We start from the raw sequence: 18,086 nt of genomic DNA on the forward strand, positions 1-18,086 counted from the left end.
TTGTCCTCATTCAAGCACTGCATGTAATGCAGCTGATCACACATTACCCTACCTTATTGTAAGTAAATATTTTATCGTAGTAAATATTTTCAGATAGAGAAAGAAATACATGGAAATGAATTTCAATTTAATTTTTAATGAATTTAATCTCCATACCATCCTAATATAATTAAAATAAATGTAAAATGATAAATAGATTCCTTTGTTGGAAAGGAACTAATATAACTGACATGTTTATTCAATAAATAGTGAGAGTGCATCCAGCAGTGTTGCATCCCTTTTATGGGATTACTGTAAATGGTGTGTGCATTGTTACATCAAAACTGGACATAATAATTTCATCATTTTGTAAATAAGTTATCCAACTCATAGTCGTGCCCAGATAGGAATTTTATAACAAACTTCATACATCCTAGTCCCAGTCCGTTCAATGCAGTTTTTTGTATATTATAGCGATCATTAATATGTAGTAATTTTATAATGGTGCTTTGAAATTATTAATATGATCTTTTACTATTTACTAACCATATTTATTGGATAATAATTTTTTCGTAATGTAATAAAATATATAATAAATATGTTTCAGAAATTGATATAATGTATATGTTCACTGAAATTAATTCCAAGCAAGAAAGTATTATTTTTTTATGCTATGCATAAACAAGAGTGTTTGTTAAAAGAATAGAATTACCGAAGAGAATTCAGGAATAGAAGAGTAGAATTCTTGGTTCACTGGTTCAGTTCAATGATATTTTTCATCTAGCATTTCAATCATCTCACCTTCTTTGTTAAAATATAGTAATAATAACACAAATCAAATAAAAACAAAATTCCTCACTGATATTTTAAATGTTTAGAGCAATCAAAACATTAAATTTCTAGGATTTAACAGTGATAAATATTATGGTAACATTTGATGTAGATGATTTAAGAACAGTCACCAGAACAATAAATAAACACAGCAGTTTATTGTTTCATTTTTTCATATTCATAAACAATTGTTTTGTGAGATGCTTCATCAATGTTTCAAGTTTCTAAGCACTTTTAAAATATAACAAAGAATGATTAAGTGTGTGTAAAATGAGACTTACTACATATGTGTGTTTTTGTTTCACTATTTTCCTAGAAGTTCCAGATTTATTTATTGAATAATATGATGAAACAAAAATCATAATTTACTTATTTTCAGGTTAATGAATCTTTCAAAGGCTTTTTGGATGCCATTAAAACACAATGTTATTGGACCCAATGATGCTGGGTTAACATAACCAAACAAATAAGGATATTATTCACACAGAATTATAAAATTTAAAATTATTTCTAAAAACCTTGTGTTATTTAGGGATGAATTAATACAAAAACTTCCAGTGCAGTGGTAAAGAAGACAGCAGCTGTAGAAATATATTTTCATAATAATTAAGTAAATTTTAATCTTTATTTTGACTGGTATGTGGTAGTACATTATATATGTATAGATAATTATTTCAGGAATGAGGTAGATATACGCTATTGAATGCTACTTTCAGGTTCTGATTTCTAAAAGTAGACATGTGTTTAGAAATAGACTTGTTAAACTACAAAAAATATTTTTACTAATTATAGATTTTTTTTTTCAAATCTACTAATATACTCTTTGTGTTAATCTTAAATACATTAATTATCTTCTAGTTATAAAAGCAGTAATTGTTGCTAGAATTCAGGGAAAAACATCAATTTTATTTATTGCAAATGATCAAAACATGAAATTAAGATATATTTTAATTCATTGAGTAAATGAGAAATAAAATCATACCAAGGTTTGCACCTGTGAGACTAGTTTCACTTAAACTCTAAATTTGTATCCTAATTACATTTTTAATCACAGCATACTGTTTTCTATTATTTAAATGAGATTTAATTTCTGACAAATTTAACTTTTAGATCTAAATTTGCTTTTAAATACTTTAATATCAAAAATTCAGCTAATATTCCTTTTCCATTGACTAAACCTTCATTAGAGACCAGGATCATTTTAGTAGGTATTTCTGAATTATGTTTTTATACTCATTCACTAGTACATTTTTAAAAATAAAATGATAAAGTCTAATCAATACAAAATTTTAGAAAAGGTGACAAGATAACTGGCTGGATGTAAACCCAGTCTGAAATGCATATCACAAAATTGATAAAACAGTGGAACCTAAAAACTTAATCTCTGTGATCTTAAATTACTCAGTTTAATTTTTTATGTATTTTAACTTACTAGAAAATATAATATACTCAACAAACTAATGTGCTAGAAAATCTAATTAAGGAAACATTTAATGAATGAGGGAGCTGCTCAACTAAGAATTTTTTTACAGATTTTAATTTCTGAAAAAAGTTTAATCTTTTTTTTAATATAGATTTTATATCTGATTCTGCTTTACCTGGTAAAATAGGTGTATTATAATTTCCTCATTTATAATAATTAGAACAGGTAATGCAATATAATTATTATTATTTTTTACTACATTCATTGCTTTTCCCTGAACATACTTATTTTAACACTTAGAGGTTATAAAAAATAGTTTGGTTATGAACACTTACTTATGTAAAGTTAGTATTCATTTCAAATCACCTATGAGTAGAACCAATATGTTTACCAGATTGTTTCTCGATAGAATGGGGTATAGTAACTTTTTGCTTTATACAATCTGTTCCAATTTTTCATATTAAAGTGATGCATACAACACACCTGAGATACAGATATAAACCTAAAATAGAATTGAACTCAGAATCATGAGAGATTCCATGTATATCAGTATCTTTTTCTGTTTTTAAATTTTGTAAATTTAATTTGTCCTTTACAAAAAAAAACTGAAATTTATTTTGAAAATTTAACTGAAATTTTCATTTATTCTGTGTTTAGGGGATTCAAGAAGTGTATTACTATCATTACCATTTTCACTAATGAGATTGTTATTTTTTTTATTGTTATTTTCATGTATTCTGTGTGTAGGTAATTCAAGAAGTGTATTACTATCATTACCATTTGTGGGTAGTAGTATTGCGAATTAATTAATGTTTATCAGTTGAATAGACTTAATCATGAACCTAAAGATATTTTTGGTAAGGTTGAATGGTTTGAGGCCATGTAAGTTTGTCTGCCATTATTATTTTAAATCTATTTTTAGATTACTGTTGGTTATTATTTATGGTTGAGGACAAGAAAATGTATTATTTAAAGATATCAATTTTCTTAATAACCAATTGAAGAAAATTTTGTAGTTAAACATTTTTAATAATAATGTTGTGTAAATGAGAGGTCATTTTTTGCGAATATGTAAATATCAAATTGTTTTTGATGTTAGTGGATTTATGATTTGTGTCTATTAGATGGTTGGCAGCAATGTTGTGTTAAATATGGACAATACAAAAGACGAAAGGAAAAGAGTCTAGAAATGTGGTGAAAGAAAGATTCTGATTGATAATTTTGAAATGAAGAGATTTTAATTTAAATGGGAGAGAAGAGAAATTTGTGCAGAATTCTATAGACAGCCTAGCTTGTCTTATAAAATGGCAGTCCTTTTATTAAGATAACCAAAGTTTACTTAATCTTAATTTTGTTACGGAGGGGCATGTAGTTGGTAAAAACATATAATTAAGGATGTAGGATGTAGTAAATAAGGTTAAAAGATTTGTTCTGAACAGAAAGTATTGGAGAGTATCATCAAACCGATCAACTAACTGATGAATTCAACAACAAAAATTCTAATATATTTTCTTAGAGATTTTAGACAAGCACATCCCTTTAACATTTACTGGTATTCAGAAGAATTGTTATAATTAGAATTCAAAATACATATTCACATATTTTGTATTTTTACTAACCTACAAGATAGTCATACATCTGGCAAATACTGATGCATACCTGTTGGACTAACAGAGATCATCATTCAGAATTTAGTTGAGATTTACAAATTGTACTGTGTATATCTTTAAATATTTAGTTTGCTAACCTCTAATTTGTTAGTATACACTTTGTTTCAGATAAGGAACTAACTATTACCACATTGTACCTGGCCTAGTTATTCGCATCTACCTTTGCTTTGGGTAGTAACTAAGAGGAGTACTCTAAAAAATAAATATTTACTTAAAATTGTAGAATCTGAGATACCCTAAGGAAATTTCTTCAGCCTCTTATTCTTCATTATATCTATTAATAATCTTCAAAATCTCAAATCATTCATCCATAACCCTTTTGCATATCTATAAACATAATTATATAATGATTAGAAATCTTTTATTGTTGTAATTAAATTTAAAAGGATAAAAAAATATTATTATATATTTCTAAGATAATCCCAACATTAAGTGCTGTTTCCATTAATGACCAATGTAGTAGTTCTTCCAGCTACATAACCATGATTTTTTTTAGGGATATTGTGAACCATAACTACAATAATAAATTATAATCTGTAATATATAGTATAGTTTCACTTCTCAAAATTAAGAAGTCTTAAGAAGATGTTTGTTACCAAGAATTAAGCATAATAACAAAATTTGTTACTATATGAAAGATAGATAGATTTCTAATAGCTCCAACAAGTATTAGGTTGTTTTTTTTCTCAGATTTGAATTTTCTTTATATCAAATACAATCAGAGGTTACTGTCTAAGATTCTAGAATTTCCTTCATAGAGGTAAAATTTTAATTCTGTTTTAGATGGAATGTAACATTGTGAGTATAATTAAAACAAGTAGGATAACACCCAGTCATCTGAACTAAATGCCAAATACACCTATTTATTGTAATTTTAGGTTTTAAGTTGCATCTACTGATATTATCTTTGACTGAGTAAACTGTATAAGTTTAATGACTGACTAACAGTTAATTAGGTTTAAAAAAATAATTGCTTAATTTATTCAAGCACTGAAATACACTTATAATTATTTTTTTCTTTATTTTTCACTTTACTTTTCACTGAATGTTTGTCTTAAGTACTGTTTGTGAAATACTATTGTTCATGTAATTTGAAAAATAATGTGCATTAACAAATAAACTAAGATAATTGAGTGTAGGTTGCCAAATGAGGTTTACAGTTGCATGTGTAGTAGGATGACATTATTTAGTGACCACACGCTGAACTACAAATTTTATTTTACATTGGTATTGCACACATCATGAAAGATAATACTTGATTTTAAAAAAATATTGTATTTTTATAAAAAACATCTTATTAAAACAAATAAAAACATCACTGGAATCTGAAATGATTCATATATGAAACTATGTTCAGATAATTTGTCTAATTACATCATCTTTAGTTTAATATTTTTATGGAAATTAAAAATTCATATTTTTTTTTTGTAATTTTTTAAAAATATTAATTGGCATCCTAAACATAAATGTGCTGAACTGCGTATGTGTAATTTTGTGTGATTATATACACTGTCTAGTTTTATTTAAGATTCAAACATTATAATTTTTGACAAATAAAAACATTTTTGAAACCATACATTTTTTTAAGTTACATTACACAGTTATTAGTATAATTAAAAACATTTAAAAACTGAATTTATTTTCTAAAAAAAATAATAAATAACAGCCTTTGTCTCATAAATGTAAGTCATCAAATATTAAGTTTCTAAATTAACACAGTTTGAAGATATAAGCAATAATTAAATTCATTAATCTCCTCAGTCCATTTAAAATATTTATCATTGTAAGAACTTGGACCTTTAAAACACATTTTATACTAAAAATTGAATATTAAACTGTAATAAAATTTGTAAAAACAAACATCATTAAAATTTATACATTTGACATTTCTTAGAGGTAGTTTATTTGAAAAAAAATTCTCATTTATTATTTGCTGATTTGAAGCTGAAAATTCTGAATAAAAGTTCTTAATGAAAGTTTTGGTTGCCTTTATACAGATTTGAATGCTAGATGATAATGGATACCGGTATACTTTAGTAGTTGGGGTTTAATTAACCACACATCTCATGAATGGTCGGCGGCCTGAGTCTGTGCAAAACTACAACTCATTGCATACCATACATTGGGATAGTACAGCCACTCATTGGGGCATGATAGATCAATTTGTTCTAGTTAGACCACAGAATTACACAGAAATTTAAAAAAATTTTTGCAATTTTTTTGCAATTTTTGATTTTTGAGTTTAATTTTTCAACAAAAATTTTTTCGTTATAATAAGATATTTATATTATATCATTCAATTGATTAATTATTATGTTACAAAAAAGAAAAAAGATAGTTATATTATAATATATATATATTATATATAGTAATTATATATAGAAATCCTCCTCTATGAATCATGAGACCTTGCCGTTGGTGAGGGGGCTTGAGTGCTCAGGGATACAGAGTAGCTGGACCGAAGGTGCAACCATATCGGAGAGGTATCTGTTGAGAGCCAGACTAAGGAATGATTCCTGAAAGAGGGCAGCAGCTCTTTCAGTAGTTGTTAGGGGCGTGAGTCAGGACGACTTAAACGGCCGTATCAACATTACTCAGTCCTCTGAGTACTGCGCAGCTGAAAGCAATGGAAAACTACAGCTGTTTTTTTTTCCAAGAAAATGTGGCTCTGCATTTTCAAAAGCAGTAATGGAGGCGCCTTCCTTGGTAAAATATTCCGGAGGTAAAATAGTCCCCCGTTCGGATCTCCGGGTGGGGACTACTAAGGAAGGGGTCACCAGAAAAGTAAAAAATAACATTCTACGAGTTGGAGCATGGAATGTTAGAAGCTTAAAAAAGGTTGGTAGGCTAGAGAATTTAAAAAGGGAAATGGATAGGGTAAACGTGGATGTAGTAGGAATTAGTGAGGTTCGGTGGGAAGAGGAAGGCGACTTTTGGTCAGGTGATTTTAGAGTAATTAACTCAGCGTCAAATAATGGGCAGGCAGGAGCAGGTTTCGTGATGAACAAGAAAATAGGGAGGAGAGTGGAGTATTTCAAGCCACATAGCGATAGAGTCATTGTAATAAGGATAAATTCAAAACCTAAACCGACAACGATTGTTAACGTCTATATGCCTACAAGCGCCCATGATGATGATGAGGTAGAATGTGTATACGAAGAGATTGATGAAGCAATTAAACACGTAAAAGGAGATGAAAATTTAATAATAGTTGGAGATTGGAATGCAAGCATTGGAAAAGGCAAGGAAGGAAATATAGTGGGTGAATACGGGCTGGGCAAAAGGAATGAAAGAGGGGACCGACTTATAGAGTTTTGCACGAAGTATAATTTAGTAATTGCCAACACCCAATTTAAAAATCATAATAGAAGAATATACACTTGGAAAAAGCCAGGCGATACTGCAAGGTATCAGATAGATTATATCATGGTTAAGCAAAGATTTAGAAATCAACTCGTGGACTGCAAAACTTACCCTGGAGCAGACATTGATAGCGACCATAATTTGGTGATAATGAAATGTAGATTGGGGTTTAAAAACCTGAAGAAAAGGTGTCAGATGAATCGGTGGAATTTAGAGAAGCTTGAGGAAGAGGAGGTAAAGAAGATTTTTGAGGAGGACATCGCAAGAGGTCTGAGTAAAAAAGATAAGGTAGAAAATGTAGAAGAAGAATGGGAGAATGTTAAAAAGGAAATTCTTAAATCAGCAGAAGCAAACTTAGGCGGAATAAAGAGAACTGGTAGAAAACCTTGGGTTTCAGACGATATATTGCAGCTGATGGATGAACGTAGAAAATATAAGAATGCTAGTGATGAAGAAAGTAAAAGGAACTATCGGCAATTAAGAAATGCTATAAACAGGAAGTGCAAACTGGCGAAAGAAGAGTGGATTAAAGAAAAGTGTTCAGAAGTGGAAAGAGAAATGAACATTGGTAAAATAGACGGAGCATACAGGAAAGTTAAGGAAAATTTTGGGGTACATAAATTAAAATCTAATAATGTGTTAAACAAAGATGGTACACCTATATATAATACGAAAGGTAAAGTCGATAGATGGGTGGAATATATTGAAGAGTTATACGGAGGAAATGAATTAGAAAATGGTTTTATAGAGGAAGAAGAGGAAGTTGAGGAGGATGAAATGGGAGAAACAATACTGAGATCTGAATTTAAGAGAGCATTAAAAGATTTAAATGGCAGAAAGGCTCCTGGAATAGACGGAATACCTGTAGAATTACTGCGCAGTGCAGGGGAGGAGGCGATTGATAGATTATACAAACTGATGTGTAATATTTATGAAAAAGGGGAATTTCCATCAGACTTCAAAAAAAGTGTTATAGTAATGATACCAAAGAAATCAGGGGCAGATAAATGTGAAGAATACAGAACAATTAGTTTAACTAGTCATGCATCAAAAATCTTTGTTGGGTAAAGTTAAAAAATAAAAAAACACACAGCTAGTATTTGCCAAAAGAAATTGGACTTTAATGAGAACAACTTGATATAAGTTAATTATTATAACCTTAAAAACTACTTAATACATCAGCTGAAATCAGCGTCTGAACAATGATAGTTAACTGAAAAAATACATGAGTACACGCTTCTAAATACAGATTTTTACAATATACGTTTTTGACAAAGCCTGAAGGATAACATGAAACACCTTAGTTTTAATTATAACTTTAGAAAAATATGACATCAGTAAACATAATATGACTGGAAAACTATTGCATTACTGACAAATGCTGTAATATTGAAAAATTAGCAATGAACAAATGTCATAAACTTAGAAAAATAAATTAAAGTAAATCTTGATTGGCATTGGCCTTTCCTGATTTATGAACCACAAACTTAACGTTAAATAATGTAAAAATGTAATTCTAATTTGACGTAGAAAAATACACAATAATATTACAGTACAAAAGAGTTAATTACAATATAATCACACTGAACTTAATGGAGCACATGAAATGGGTTGCAGCTGAACAATGACAGCCTTCTGTAAGTGACCTGTCGTGACTGTACTAAAGTGAAATTGAAACTTGAACGGCATAGGTAGGATGAACTGAATGTTCCACAAATTTGAATGATAACATAAAGGTTTAACGTAATGAGTAATGAAAAACTGAACTTGCCTGTAGCACACAAATATTTGCCAGAGATGAACTCGTAACAGCAAGTACAGAAGAATACCTATGTAGTCCTGGGCGTAGTCCGCACGGTGAATCAGGAATACAGCGGCGTGATGTGGTTTAGTGGTAGAATGAGGCGTGGAATCTCAAATGTGTAGTGATGAGTTTGAAATTCTGCTTGAGCGTGAATGTTACCACAGAGTTTGCAGGAGAGTATTGCCCTAGGCGACTGCAGTGGTGAGATGTTGGAGGTACTCTGCCGAAAAGATGGCGAAAAAAGGCGGGGGTAACCAGATCCAGGTAGTGGACAGGAGAGTGTGTGTGTGTATATTAGTAAGGGGACGAAAAAATAACGGGTGTATGAAAAGGGTAGTCAGAAATAACTCGATAGAATAATAGGCGCGATCGCTAAGGATGACGGTGGGAGGTTCGAACACAAGAACAATAATAAAAACAGGTGGGCTTTACAGACCCAGCAATACGAAAACCAAGTGGAATTCAAACATTCCTTGTAACAAAGCAACGGGACCTACCCTAGCTTGGAATTCGTAGAAATAACGGAAAAACTTTATGCCAGAATGGCGTAAACAATCTTAACTAGAATTCTATACAGAAGAATTGAGAGGAGAGTGGAGGAAGTGTTAGGAGAAGACCAATTTGGTTTCAGGAAAAGTATAGGGACAAGGGAAACAATTTTAGGCCTCAGATTAATAGTAGAAGGAAGATTAAAGAAAAACAAACCAACATACTTGGCTTTTATAGACCTAGAAAAGGCATTCGATAACGTAGACTGGAATAAAATGTTCAGCATTTTAAAAAAATTAGGGTTCAAATACAGAGATAGAAGAACAATTGCTAACATGTACAGGAACCAAACAGCAACAGTAGCAATTGAAGAACATAAGAAAGAAGCCATAATAAGAAAGGGAGTCCGACAAGGATGTTCTCTATCTCCGTTACTTTTTAATCTTTACATGGAACTAGCAGTTAATAATGTTAAAGAACAATTTAGATTCGGAGTAACAGTACAAGGTGAAAAGATAAAGATGCTACGATTTGCTGATGATATAGTAATTCTAGCCGAGAATAAAAAGGATTTAGAAGAAACAATGAACGGCATAGATGAAGTCCTACGCAAGAACTATCGCATGAAAATAAACAAGAACAAAACAAAAGTAATGAAATGTAGTAGAAATAACAAAGATGGACCACTGAATGTGAAAATAGGAGGAGAAAAGATTATGGAGGTAGAAGAATTTTGTTATTTGGGAAGTAGAATTACTAAAGATGGACGAAGCACGAGCGATATAAAATGCCGAATAGCACAAGCTAAACGAGCCTTCAGTAAGAAATATAAGTTGTTTACATCAAAAATTAATTTAAATGTCAGGAAAAGATTTTTGAAAGTGTATGTTTGGAGTGTCGCTTTATATGGAAGTGAAACTTGGACAATCGGAGTATCTGAGAAGAAAAGGTTAGAAGCTTTTGAAATGTGGTGCTATAGGAGAACGTTAAAAATCAGATGGGTGGATAAAGTGACAAATGAGGAGGTATTGCGGCAAATAGATGAAGAAAGAAGCATTTGGAAAAATATAGTTAAAAGAAGAGACAGACTTATAGGCCACATACTAAGGCACCCTGGAATAGTCGCTTTAATTTTGGAAGGACAGGTAGAAGGGAAAAATTGTGTAGGCAGGCCACGTTTGGAATATGTAAAACAAATTGTTAGGGATGTAGGATGTAGAGGGTATACTGAAATGAAACGACTAGCACTAAATAGGGAATCTTGGAGAGCTGCATCAAACCAGTCAAATGACTGAAGACAAAAAAAAAATATATAGTAATATATTTATTTAAATATATATATTTCTCCCTTTAATATTTAATCTTATTAAGTATAATATTTTAATTCATAAGTGTTATATAAATTAAAAAATTTATTATATATAGATAACCTCTTATATTTAAATAAAGATTTTAATATAATATAGATTTTTATTTTAATGTAAAATAGTTTTTGTAAAGATAATCATCTAAAATAAATTATTTAATTAAATGCATCAATAAGATATTTAATAAAAATCATTTTTAATTTTAATTAAATACTTATTTTATAAGAATTTAATTAAAATCAACTTTTAATTAAATTAAATAGGATTTTATTAAAAATAATTTTATTCATTTAAATAGATTTTAAAGTTTAAAAAACCTAAGGAATATAATTATATTATAATAAGTGTATTTAAAAATATATAATTATTAAAAAAAAAAAAAAAAAAAACCTCATGGTTTAATTCTTATCTTAAGGTTTAGTTTGGTAAAATAATTACATATGTTTTATTTAAGTATTTATTTTGGTTCTTTAAAAACAAATTTATTATTATACTATTGTTATTTATGATGTTAAGATTATTGTTGTTTAAGTTTACTTTTATATATTTTGAACCATTGTTTTTTTTTTTTATAGAAAATTATGATAATGTTAGGGGTAGCTTTATCTTATATTTGTGTGGCTTTTAGATATCAACTTTTAAGTTTACTTTTATTTATTTTAACTACTGTTTTTTTATTTAAATTAGATAATGTTAGGGGTAGCTTTATCTTATATTTGTGTGGTTTTTAGATATCAACTTTTAAGTTTACTTATATTTATTTTAACTACTGTTTTTTTATTTAAATTAGATAATGTTAGGGGTAGCTTTATTTAATATTTCTTTTTCTTAAATTATTAGCTTTTGATTTTATTGACTGGTTTAAGCTATAATTTATTTAACTTCAGTTAGGGGTAGCTTGAAGTTGTATTTGCACAAGGGAGGAGATCCTTTTTTGAATGTAATTTGTTTAATTTGTTGTTTAGAATTTTGTAGTTAAGGTCCCCTTTAAATATAGTTTTAAAAAAAATTTGATTTTTGTTTTAAAATTTGGCTTTAAATTTATAACGCATGTAAATTTTTGTATCCTTAATATCCTTAATGGTTAATTTTTATTTTCAGTGTTAAGGTTTTTTAATTTAAGTTATATTTTTTAGAACCAAAAAATGTTGTGCCAGCATTTGCGGTTATTCCTCAGGTTCAAGTTAATTTTTTTAGAATTTAGTCTTATTTGGTTTTAATATTTTGTATTTAGGTGAAATTTATACAATAATTTTTTTTTTTCTATGTAAATTTGAATTTAACCCAGGATTAGATACCCTGTTATTCTTAATTAGTAATTTTTTTCTAAGGTAGTATATTTTTTATAATTGAAATTTAATAGATCTGGCGGTTTTTAAATCTTTTTAGAGGAACCTGTAATTTAAATGATATTCCACGATTTTTTGTACCTTTTTTTTTCTTGTATATCTCTGTCGTTGAGTGTAATGAAAATTTATTTTCTTTTTCTTTTTAAAGATTTATGTTATGTCAAGATGCAGTTATAAGAAGGTTATTATGGGTTACATTAATTTTTGTTTTTTGATTTTTTAATTTGATTAAATCTGAATTTGGATTTAATAGTAATTTTTTTTAATACATTTTTTGAATTTTGCTCTTAATTATGTACATATCGCCCGTCACTCTCATAAATTGAGATAAGTCGTAACAAAATTTTTCCCGAATAGTGAAGATCTATCTTAATCTGTATTTTATTGTGGAATAATTATTTATAAGTTTGGGATTGTTTCGATATGAAATTCATTTCTTTTTATATCTGGTTATCTGGTAGATTGATTTAATCGAGAATTTCTTTTTGTTAATTTTATTTTTTTTTTCATTTTGTAATTTTATATTAAGGTGGATAAGCTCTTTTTTTATATATAATTTTTTTTTTTTCTTTTTCTTGTTGGATTAGAAACTTTCATCATTTAAAGTTCGTTGTAGATTAAATTAGGTTTTTTTTTTATATTTATTTTTTTACTGGATTTTAATTAATTTTTTTATTTTTTATTATGATTAAATTAGTAGATTTAAAAATTTTATTTATGAATTAGGCAAGAAATAATTTCGCCTGTTTATCAAAAACATGTCCTTTTGTAATTTATTTAAGGTTTGGCCTGCTCAATGATTTAAATAGCCGCAGTATTTTGACTGTGCTAAGGTAGCATAATAATTAGTCTTTTAATTGAGGTCTGGAATGAATGGTTTGATGAAAATTATACTTTATTTTTTAAATTTAATTTGAATTTTATTTTTAAGTTAAAAAGCTTAAATTTAGGAGAGGGACGATAAGACCCTATAGATCTTTATTTTATTTAAAAATTTTTTTTTTTAGTTTATTTTTTAAATTTTTATTAATTAAATTTTGTTGGGGTGACAAATAAAATTTTAATCTTTATTTTTTTTTTACATTTTTTTATGTGTATTTGATCCTTTATTTTGATTAAAAGATTAAGATACCTTAGGGATAACAGCGTTATAAATCTGGAGAGTTCTTATTGATAGATTTGTTTGCGACCTCGATGTTGGATTAAAAGTTTCTGTGGATTAGGTTTTACAGTTTTGGGTCTGTTCGACCTTTAAAATTTTACATGATCTGAGTTCAAGCCGGCGTGAGCCAGGTTGGTTTCTATCTTCTTTAAATTTATTCTAATTGGTACGAAAGGATTTTTGGTAATATAATAATTTATTTACTAATTTGCCAGATTTAAGTGCTTTAAATTTAGAATTTAATAATGTATTTTTACAGTTAGTAAATGTTTATTCTTAGTTCTTTTTTTTTATTTATTTTTATTCTTTTGGGTGTTGCTTTTTTTACTTTATTTGAACGTAGGATTTTGGGTTACATTCAATTCCGTAAGGGTCCTAATAGGGTTGGTTTATTTGGTTTGTTACAGCCTTTTAGAGATGCTTTAAAGTTATTTAGAAGGGAATTTTATTTTCTTGTTTTTGGAAATTATTTGATTTATTTTTTTGTACCTATTCTGGGTCTTTCTGTTTCTTTAATTTTTTGGTTAATATTTCCTTTTAGTTTTAATTTTGTTGGATTTTCTTATTGTCTTTTTTTTTTGTTGTTGTTCTAGTTTGGGGGTTTATTTTATTATAATTGCTGGTTGGTCATCTAATTCTGTTTATTCTTTATTGGGCTGTATACGTAGAATTTCCCAAAGAATTTCTTATGAAGTTGTTTTTTTTTTTAGTTACTTTTTGTTTTATTTTATATTGTGAGTCTTTTAATTTGAATTATTTTTGTTATTTTCAGTTGGATGTTTGGTTTATTTTTTTTTCTTTTCCTTTATTTATAATTTTTCTTTCTTGTATTTTAGCTGAAACTAATCGTTCTCCATTTGATTTTTCTGAGGGTGAGTCAGAGTTTGTTTCTGGATTTAATGTTGAATATAGATCATTTAGATTCTCTTTTTTTTTTTTATCTGAATATAGAAATATAATATTTATGAGATTTTTTACTTGTTTAGTTTTTTTAGGGGGTGATTGTATAAATTTTTTTTTTTTTATTAGGGTTGTTTTTCTTATTTATTTTTTTGTATGGGTTCGTGGTTCTTTTCCTCGTTATCGTTATGATAAATTAATATATATGTGTTGAAGGAGCTATTTACCTGTTACTTTAAATTATATTTTGGTTTTTATTTTTTTTAGGATTTTTTTGTTTTTCATTATTTTAAGGTGAAAAAAAAGTTAATAGTGTTTTATACTTTCCTATAATTTCAAGTTATATTGCTTTGAGCTTATTAACTTGTAACTTATAACTTATCTCATATCTTTGTAGACATGGGATGGATGATAAAAAATGAAAAGTAAATTGTGGTTAGGATTTGTCCTGTAATAATATATGGTTCTTCTACTGGTCGTGCTCCAATTCATGTGAGTAAAATAAATGTATTTACTATAGTTCAAAATATTATTTTATTTATTGGGTAGAATGATCTTGTTTGGAATTTTATTTTTATTGAGAATGGTATCGATATAATAATTATAATTGATATTATTAGTGCTACTACTCCTCCTAATTTTCTAGGGATAGATCGTAGAATTGCATATGCGAATAGAAAGTATTATTCTGGTTGAATGTGTGGAGGTGTTCTTAGTGGATTTGCTGGTGTAAAATTTTCTGGGTCTATAGTGAGGAATGGATTTAAATTAATTATTATTGTAAAAATTATTATTGTTATTGCTATTCCTAAGATATCCTTTGTTGTAAAGTAGGGGTGAAATGGAATTTTGTCAATATTGTTTTTCATACCTAGTGGGTTGGATGATCCGGATTCGTGTAGGAATATTAGGTGTAACATTACTATTATTGATAAGATGAATGGTAAAATAAAGTGGAATGTGAAGAATCGATTTAGTGTAGGATTGTCTACAGCAAACCCCCCTCATACTCATTGTACTACTATTTCTCCTATGTAAGGAATTGCTGAAATTAAGTTTGTAATTACTGTTGCTCCTCAGAAGGATATTTGACCTCACGGTAGTACATATCCTATGAATGCGGTTGCCATTAATGTTAAAAGAATTAATGATCCTGATATTCATGTTTTCTTTAATTTAAATGATCCATAATATATTCCTCGTCCTGTGTGTATAAAAATTAAGATGAAGAATAATGATGCACCATTTGCGTGAATATTTCGAATTATTCATCCGTAATTTACCTCTCGGGTAATATGTACAATTCTTTTAAAAGCTTTATCAATTCTTGGTGAATAATGTATTGCTAGGAATAATCCTGAAATAATTTGAATTATTAAGCATATTCCTTGAAGTGATCCAAAGTTTCATCATAATGAAATATTTGATGGTCTTGGTAAATCAATTAAGAATGAATTAATTGGTCTTAATTTACGTATTGATTTAAACATAAGTTTTTTTAAGTGGTCCTTCAAATGTTCTTACGATGTTGTTTACTGAGATTATTGTAATAATTAGGATAAATATTATTGTAATTGTAATATTTATTTTATATATTCTAAAAAATTTTCTTGTTGATTTTTCTTCAGTTAGTTCGGTTGTCATTTCCTTTATTTCATTAAGTTTAGTAATTATTTCTGTTGTTGGGTCTAAATTTCTTATTATAACAGAAATTAATGTAACTAATATTCAGATTAAAAAAATTTTTGTTCTTGGTTTGAATTTTTCATTTGATGCAATTCTTGATATATATATATGAATATAATTATTAGTCCTCCTACTGTTGTTAAGAATATAATATAAAGATATCATGATGATTTAATTATTATTGAATTATTTCTGCACATTAGGGCTGTTTGGAAAATTAGTATTGATCCTAGTGATATAGGGTGTTTAAGTATTGGAGATATAATAATGTTTGATAAAATTAAATATTTTGTGAAAATTCAGTAAGTATTTTAATATAAAATATTAGTTTTGGATACTAAAGATGATTTTTTCTTTACTGATTTTGTTTAGATAAATTTTTTTTAAATTATGATTTACAAGATCATTGTTTTTTTTAAACTATCCTAAACTTTACTTATGATAATTATTTATTTTTTTGGTTATTTTTTTAGATTAATTATTTTTTTATTTGTTCGTAGGCATTTTCTTTTATGTCTTTTGGGGCTTAATATTTATTACTTTATTCTTTTTTTTTTATTTTTGGGTTTATAGGTTATTTTGATTTTGATTATTATTTTTTAGTTATTTATTTGGTGTTTGGGGTTTGTGATGGTGTTTTAGGACTTTCTTTATTGGTTTTTTTAATTCGTAATTCTAGAAGAGATTATTTAGATAGATTGACCTTATGTTAAAATTTTTTTTTTCTGTTTTCTTTAATCCTTTTTTGTGTCTTAAATAATTGATTTGTGTATTTAGTGGGTTTGTTTTTTTTTTTTATAATTGATAGGGTTTCATATATTTTTTGTTGTTTAAGTGTTTGAATTTTTATTGTTGTTTTGTTATCTGTTTATTTACATTATTATTTTGATTTGTTGTCTAAGATTTATATTTTTTGTTTTCATTTTTTATTTTTTTTTTATTTTTGGATTTTATTGTTATTGATTTTTTTATTTTGATTTTTTCTTTGAGTGTAGATTGATTCCTTTATTTTTGTTGATTTTTGGGTGAGGATATCAGCCTGAACGTTTAAGCGCAGGATTTTTTTAAATTTTTTATACTCTTTTTGGTTCTTTCCCCTTTTTATTTAGAATTTTTTATTTAAATAGTTTTTATGGTTATTTTAATTATTTATTTTTTTGATTTTTTACTGAATAATTATTTGATGTTTATTATTTTATTTTATTTTTTGATTAAGTTTCCTTTATTTGGGTTTCATTTATGGTTGCCTAGGGCTCATGTTGAGGCGCCTACTTCAGGTTCTGTAATTTTAGCTGGTGTAATATTAAAGTTGGGGGGTTATGGATTTATTTGTTGTTTAGGTTATATTTATTATTTTTTATTTAATTATGGTTATTTTTTTGTTAGTATTTGTTTATTTGGCTGTTTTTTGTAAGAATATTTTGTATAATTCAAAGAGATTTAAAGGTGCTTGTTGCCTATTCTTCTGTTTGTCACATAAGTTTGGTTATTTGTGGATTATTTACTATATCCGGTCTTGGATTTATTGGTTCATTACCTTTTATAGTTGCTCATGCCTTTGTTTCATCTGGTCTTTTTTTTTTAATTGGTATTATTTATGATCGGTTAGGAAGCCGAAGATTTTTTATTGTTAGGGGGTTACTTAACTATTTACCTTCACTTAGTTTCTTTTGATTTTTGTTTTGTGTTATAAATATATCTTGTCCTCCCAGATTAAATTTATTTTCTGAAATTTGTTTAATTATTTCTATTTTAAGATGAAGATTTTTTTCAGTTATTTTTTTGATGTTTATTTTATTTTTTTCTGCTTGTTATAGAGTGATAATTTTTTCTTTAACTCAGCATGGTTTATATTCTGGTGATTTAATTTTAATTAATTCTTGTTGTGTTCGTGAATTTTATGTTCTTCTTTTCATTGTTTTCCTATTTTTTATATAATGTTTGACTTATTTTTTTTTTTTATTTTGCTTATTTATTTTAATTTAAAATTTTGATTTGTGATGTCAAAGATCTTTTTGAGAATAGGCTATGTTTTTCTGCTACAATCTTTTTTTTTTTTTTTT

General features: G+C 27.4%; 1 long non-coding RNA gene and 2 pseudogenes across 2 annotated transcripts in view; 2 read left to right on the forward strand and 1 right to left on the reverse strand.

Moving 5' to 3' along the window:
* Positions 1-18,086, forward strand: part of LOC142321502 (uncharacterized) — a 176,083-nt gene that overhangs the window by 107,235 nt on the left and 50,762 nt on the right. Inside the window, exon 5 of one of the 2 annotated variants that reach the window (XR_012755648.1) lies at positions 587-1,030. The exons of the other annotated variant lie outside the window; for it this stretch is intronic. This is a non-coding gene — a long non-coding RNA (uncharacterized LOC142321502). Of the gene's footprint in view, positions 1-586; positions 1,031-18,086 lie in introns of those variants that run through there. 2 annotated transcript variants of the gene reach the window in all.
* Positions 13,704-14,635, forward strand: LOC142320746 (NADH-ubiquinone oxidoreductase chain 1-like; annotated as a pseudogene).
* LOC142320870 (cytochrome b-like) lies at positions 14,721-15,965 on the reverse strand (annotated as a pseudogene).

Source organism: Lycorma delicatula, chromosome 3, assembly GCF_047948215.1.
Source record: "Lycorma delicatula isolate Av1 chromosome 3, ASM4794821v1, whole genome shotgun sequence".
In the NCBI taxonomy this organism is placed as follows: domain Eukaryota; kingdom Metazoa; phylum Arthropoda; class Insecta; order Hemiptera; family Fulgoridae; genus Lycorma; species Lycorma delicatula.